The following is a 6,802-nucleotide window of genomic DNA, read 5'->3' as shown; positions in this document are numbered from 1 at the left end:
TATTCCTTGGATCTAGTGCCACCTGACCTCTCCCCCAAAATATCTACTGAAAATACTTACACCAAAGTTACAAATGACTTCCAAACTACTAAATTCATTGGGAAATATCAGATCATTTGACCAATTGATGTCACTGGGCTGGTTCTGGCATCTGATTTTGGATTTTGCTCTGGTGAATTGGCCTCCTATTTTTCCTGCTTGTTTTCTAAGCTTGTGTCTCCTCCTTTGGCAATCTTGTGTCCCATCCAATGTCCTTTCAACAAATGGCGTTTCTGTTTAAATCATCTGTGTTACCCATGACTGCGAGTTACTCCCAAATCTATGTCCTCATCCTTTACCTCCTGAGTTTCAAGTTGCCTTTGGGATAAGTTGACTTGTAAGAAAACTCTATTTGTATGTCTCACAGGCCATCTCATCTCCTTAATCTGCATCTCCTCCATGTTCCTATCTTGGTAAATAGCACCTATGACATGTTCCATCTGAACCCTGAGAGGGAAACATCTTAGACTTCTCCAACCCACACTTAAACTGAACCAATTTTACCTTAAATTTTACCTCTTACTACATCTCCAGTCAGTTCCTCCTTTATATTCCTACACCTCCTCACCTGAACAATTGTTCTAGCCTCCTAACTAGACCCCTTCTCCCAGTATGTATCCCTCCAACCTATTCTCTACTTAGCTGCCCAAGGGAATCTTTCTAAAACCCAAAACTAATCATGCACTTTTCTGCAGAAATCCTTCCATGGATCCCTACTGCCCTCAGGATAAAACTTGTACTTTTTCTCTGGATCTGCTTTCTACTTGACTTTCACCACTCCCTTACCTGCATCCTATACTCCACCCAGGCAAAATTACATGTTTTTCCAGACCACACAGTACATGTTTTTACACTCCATAGTACTTAGTGGGGCCAACAGTCACAATGCCACCTTTGTCCCTCCCCGCCTCCACTCCACAGAGATGGATACAGGAGCCATCAGGCCAAGCAGGGGACTCCAACACCCTGACCAAGTGATAAGTTTAGATATGGGTTTGTGACCTAAGTGGAGCCAGTCATAATCTTCCCCTCAAAGCTCTCTTGCTTTTGAGGCCATGGTGCTAGAAGCATATGAGATTGAAGTGGCTGGGATTTAGTCCTTTCTGCCACATGGAGAAGGTGTGTCTATGGCAGGAAAGAGAATGGGAGCACGACACAAACTACAGCAGAGCCCTGTCTGAGCCCTGCGTTCAGCTCTACCTGAATCAATAATACCACTACACACTTCCTTTCTTGCTTAAGCTGGTTTGTGTTGGTTCCTGTCATTTGTAATTAAATCAGCCTTCATACAGAAATGGAAGGGAGTGTGCAAACGACAGACTCCGGAATGTGGAATTGTCAGAACCAAAGTGAAATGGAGTCAGTAAGGATTTGATGATCCTTGACTGAGAAGTTGAAAATCCTGGTTATCTGGTACCAAGTCAGCTGGTTAAATGATCTATTTTATCTTAAGATCTGGGTCATGCATCCATCATATATAGAGATTCCAGAGATAACATTAGGAAGATGTCTGGATGTTGGAGTATGCTGGCCTCTTTTCAAGATTTTCAATATGGTTCTGCAGTTCAGCTTTCTTCCACACTGGCAAAATCAGTGTTGTTTAGAGTGGCCTCTTCTGCCTGTGGCTAGCAAGCTAGATTGCCAAGAGTCTGATAATCACATGTCTCATAGATCATAAAAGCCAGATCCTCTTCCCCCAGCTGAAATGAGAACAAAGGCATAGAAGTAGGAAATCCAACTGAGATACTGGCACTTAGGACCTGGGAAGTTCCAGAGTAAAAGACTGATCCTCCAAGCTACACCTGAATGCTGCTTTTTTTCTCCCAAATTAAATAGTATTTCTCTCACTTAGCATTCAGACCGTGCCAGGGATTTGGGGGCTTGGGAACTTGGCTGTGAATCCTGTGGGTCACAAACCTCGTAACACCTTCTTGGACTCCCAGGCCACTGCCTTCTTTCTCTGGCTTAGTTGGCATCCCCACCTATGCCGAGTATCCCCTTCACTTCCACATCTATGGTAGAAATGCCACATGGCAGGCCATGGGATCTGACTTCCCAAGCAGACATCCAAGAAGGCAGTGATGCAACTCAGAAGGTACAATGGAGTTAGCACTCTGTGGGGTGCACCTTGGCCACGGGAAAACAGGAGACAAGAGGGGAATAGATAAATTCCCTCTCAATTGTCCTCTTGGTAAACTGCACTACGGTATGGTTTCTCCTTGCAGATATCTTGTGTTAGTAAACAACCCAGTCAAATGACTTTCTTTTTCCTCCTGGCTCATGTAAAGCAGTGGCCAGCACAGTAGTGCATTTTCTTACATTCCTTCCCCTCTTTCCTGGTCTCACATTTCTTTGCCCCTTTTACCATCCTGGGCTTCCATCTCCCCCCAAAAGTATGAGCACTTTAATCCTTGCTCTAGAGTCTGCTTTCTGGAGTGCTTTGGCCACCATCAAACCCCAGCATTGGTCCCAACAATAACAAGAAGTTCCTGAGGACACGACTGATTTTTCCTGCTTAAAAACGGAGTGTTATTAACTAGTCACTCCATTAAATTTAATTAAAAACAACAACAGGGAATCTAGCTGAGACTGCTGGTTTCCTGTGACGGTCCCAGTGCCAAGGCTGCAGGTCAGCCTTGCTCCCTAGGAGAAAATGAGGCTCATTTCACAGGCTCTCTTCACTATTCCCTGCGTTTTCTCCTAGGAACCTTAGATTTTTCTTGGGAAAAGTCAGACCCACTTGCAGCCTGCTCTGCCTTCTGGGTCTCTGTGCTCTTCGGCAACTAAAAGACAGGTGGCCAGAGCCTGGAATTTCTAAGTCCCCTCTACAGATGGCCAGTCAAAGGCCCTGATCAGCTCAGCCTGCTGGAGGCTGTAGCACATTGTGAGAGCAATGTCTGAAGCCAGGGCTGGGGAGAAAAAGAGTGGTGCTTGGCACAGACTTAGTCACCTCTTTGCAGACTGCTCGTGGCTCGGAAGGATAGCTGAATGGCCTCCATTGACTCTGAGCTCCCTGAGCCCATGAGGTTTCCTTCTTTGTTGGCTCTTCCAAAGAACACAGGGATGTGTAACATAATTGTGCAAATATACTGGCCGTGAAGGGAGGCCCAGAGTCCCAAAATAGCTTGAGTCCCTTCTGAATTTGCTCTTGTCACAAAGCAGGCAGGTGCAATCAGGAAAGTGGTTGCCAAAAGATTATAACCAAACCTACAAAGGATCAAGAGAGATTCTGTGATCTCCACGTCCTTAGCACCCTCTTTTGAAGGGTATTGCATGTATGCTCTATTCCACTGAGGCAGAGGCCAGTCTCCAGGTCTGGTCAGAGCACACAGCAAATCCAGAGCTGCTTCCAAAGTCAGAGGTCATTATTAGTCATACCTCAGACCAAAGGTTTTTTCTCACTACATTTAAGACTCCCAATGAGAGATGTTATAGGGGCCCTGCTGAAGGCTGAAGACTTTGCCCATGGTCCTCAAGTTATAGAGGTTCTCAGAGGGTCCCCAAGTTTGGTGTCCACTGACAGACTCCCCTCAGGAGTGCTTTGGTGATGTAGCCTCAGTGTAATAATGGACCACGGCCAGAGGGTGAGGAGTGGAGCAGCCTGCAGGTTGGCCAGAATGAGTGTTTGTGTGACTGCCCCACTCCTGTCCTAAGCATCTCCTTGGGGCTGAGGCTTAGCAGCCAGTGCACCTCAGGGTTGTCTGCCTACCTGGTCAGGACACTGGAGCATGAACCAGCCAAGTGTGAATGGGTAATCTTTCTCTGGGGGCATTGAGCAGACAGGCCATTATGGAAGCCATGAAGTTAAGGGGGAAGGAAATGGGCAAAGTGTGACCTGTTGCTAAGAGACAAGAATTCCACGGGCCAAATCTAGGCTCAAAGACAAGGAGTCAGCAAGATTCTTGATGATGGTTATTAGCTCACAGAGAGCCCAGGAATCAAGTCAATTGGTTTGAAAGTTATTGTATCACCAGAAAATCCTCATGTCTGGGAAATAGGGATCTGGAAATCTGTAATCTCTAAAGCAATCTCGGGGCCCAAAATCATGTCCAAAGGGAAGAGGGAGACTTTAATTCCAGAAGGGCATCCTCTTTGGGATGTCCACAAAGGACAATAAAACACCAAGTGAAAGCATAAAGAACAATCAGTTTTGTTGACCAAGAAACGCACTCCACCCTGGCTGGTGTGGCACAGTGGATTGAGTGCCAGCCTGTGAACCAAGAGGGTCGCTGGTTCGATTCCCAGTCAGGGCACATGCCTGGGTTGCAGGCCAAGTCCCCAGTTGGGGGTGCATAAGAGACAACCACACATTGATGTTTCTCTCACTTCCTCACTCTCTGAAAATAAATAAATAAAATCTTGAAAGAAAGAGAAATAAACATGCTCCACTGTCCAGAAGAATGTGCTCTGTGCTATAGATTAGTGACCATCGTTTTCTCTTCTATTCCAAATGGGTTTTTCTTTTTAAAAACTGGTTATCCTATTTTCCTCCACTATTTCAAATTGGTTATATAGGGGTAGCTAAATTTATCTTCTAGCCACAGATTGCAAAATCATAAGAAGTTATATCCAGACTTGATAAAGAATAGCTCATCACAATTAGACCTTGGACTGAGGGTTCAATAAAACAACTAGACATGATTCTGTGTGTCTTTCATTGGAAAGTCGGGGTGTTTTTTATTTTAATTTTTTTATTTTTAGAGAGGTGGGAAGGAAGGGAGAAATGGAGGGAAACACCAATGTGAGAGAGAAGATCGATAGGTTGTTTTCTGTACGTGCCCTGACCAGGCAGCAAACCTGCAACCCAGGCACGTGCCCTGACCAGGAACCAAACCAGTGACCTTTTGGTTTGCGGGACAGTGCCCAACCAACTGAGCCACATGGGCCGGGGCAGTGGGTGTGTTGTTTTTATTGGGCCTAGACTCATTGCATTGTTAGGCAGGCACACTTTTGAAATTGCATGTTTCTCAAGAAAAGTATAGGAGGATGCTGAGCACTAAAGGGATGGAATATTGTAGATGCATATTGCTTATCTGCCCATCATCCCTTTTGTTGGGGACCCATTTCTACCCTTCACACCGTCCTTGTGAAATTGTCAATTATGGTGATTATTCTTCCACTCTAGAGGTGGGCACATGTCCATTCTGGCCAAAGTTCTTCCTAGAACTAGTGAGGCCAAGCCAAGATATGGAAACATCATTTGGACCTGTAGATCCAGTCATGCCAGAAGGCAGATGTATCCTTTGATTTACCATTTATGTAAGTCAATTAATTTCACATTGGCTTAAACATGTTTGAGTTGGGTTTTTGACACCTGCAACTAAGAGTTTAGAGTAATAGCTACACACACAGCAGAGACACAAACACCACATTGTTTAAACTCATTAGACGCGATGTAAGTGTTCCATGATTTTACAGGAACCAGCAACCTTTTTTTTTTTTCTTTCTTTTCTTTCTTTCTTTCTTTCTTTCTTTCTTTCTTTCTTTCTTTCTTTCTTTCTTTGTTGGAGTAAGCAAACTTTTTATCTAAAGGATCAGATAAATATTTCAGGGTTTGTGGGCCGCATATGGTCTCTGTCTCATATTCTTTTTATTTTTATAATTTTTAAAAAGCTAAAAACCATTGTTAGTTTGTAAACCATACAAAAACAGGCTGCAGGTCAGATTTTCCCACAGACCATAGTTAGCTGATCCTTGATTTAGACCCTGCCAACCCATGCAGCATTGGCACACAATTTGCCACTTCTGAACTATGAAGCAAAATACTTTTAGCCATTTTGGTTTAGTGTCTGAACTATGAAGCAAAACACTTTTAACTGTCTTGACATGACTTGGTATTGAGTTAAGGTTCAGGGTAGAGTTAGGAATGGAAAGAAGGTCTTGGTGCCCATTGTCTGTCACATAATAGGTACTGAATAAAAGGTAATTATTATTTCTTGGTAATAAAGATAATTTATCAAAGTGATACAGCTGTCCAAATATCTTTGCCCAATGTCCCAGTACATCTTCAAAATACTTCCCCTCCTTTCATCTCCCTCAGGAAAACTTTTTCTAATCTTCAATCAAGTCTGAATTAGGTACTCTTCTTGCTATCACAGACCCTGTGTGGCCTTCCATTATAACTACATTACCTGTCTGTCTTTCCTTCTAACTTTGAGTACTTATAATATGCCTGAGCCCCAGCTCCTAGCACAGTGCTTAACACCTAGTGCTGATGGGGCCTCTATACTTCTATGTGAACATCTGTTTGAACATGCAGGTAGGTGCTAGCTACTCCATCAGTGTCTGGGGTGGTCAGTCTATGTGTCAGCATTGTACTGATGAACAGATGTACTCAATACTGGTTCCCCTATCAGTTGGAAATTATTAGTTGATATATACCGCACCTTCCCAGGTAAAGTTATTACCAGACCTATTTGTCATCCCATTCCCTCAAAAAATGAGTCAAAGACAGAGGAACAGGTAGGAACACGTTTTCTTAGAAACTGTAATGAAGGAGGAATTCTCTGGCCCCACCCTGATATCCTTTACTGTCTGATATGCTATCAGATCAGAGGTCTCTAGCCTCAGCAAACATCTGGGGATCAGAGTGCCCACCATACAGCTGGCCCACAGACCAGTTTGATCCATGTCTATTGGGTGGAGAGCAAATTATCCTCCTCACAAGAATATGCAAAAGGCCCTGCAGGCCCAGGAAAGACTGGCAAAGGCAAGGTTAATCATGGTGTTCTAAGCTGAAATCTTTTGCCCATCTCACAGAAGC

This window comes from Furipterus horrens, unplaced genomic scaffold (assembly GCF_987537825.1).
Source record: "Furipterus horrens unplaced genomic scaffold, mFurHor1.1.pri manual_scaffold_3, whole genome shotgun sequence".
NCBI lineage: Eukaryota > Metazoa > Chordata > Mammalia > Chiroptera > Furipteridae > Furipterus > Furipterus horrens.
Note: the sequence above shows the minus strand (reverse complement) of the source record.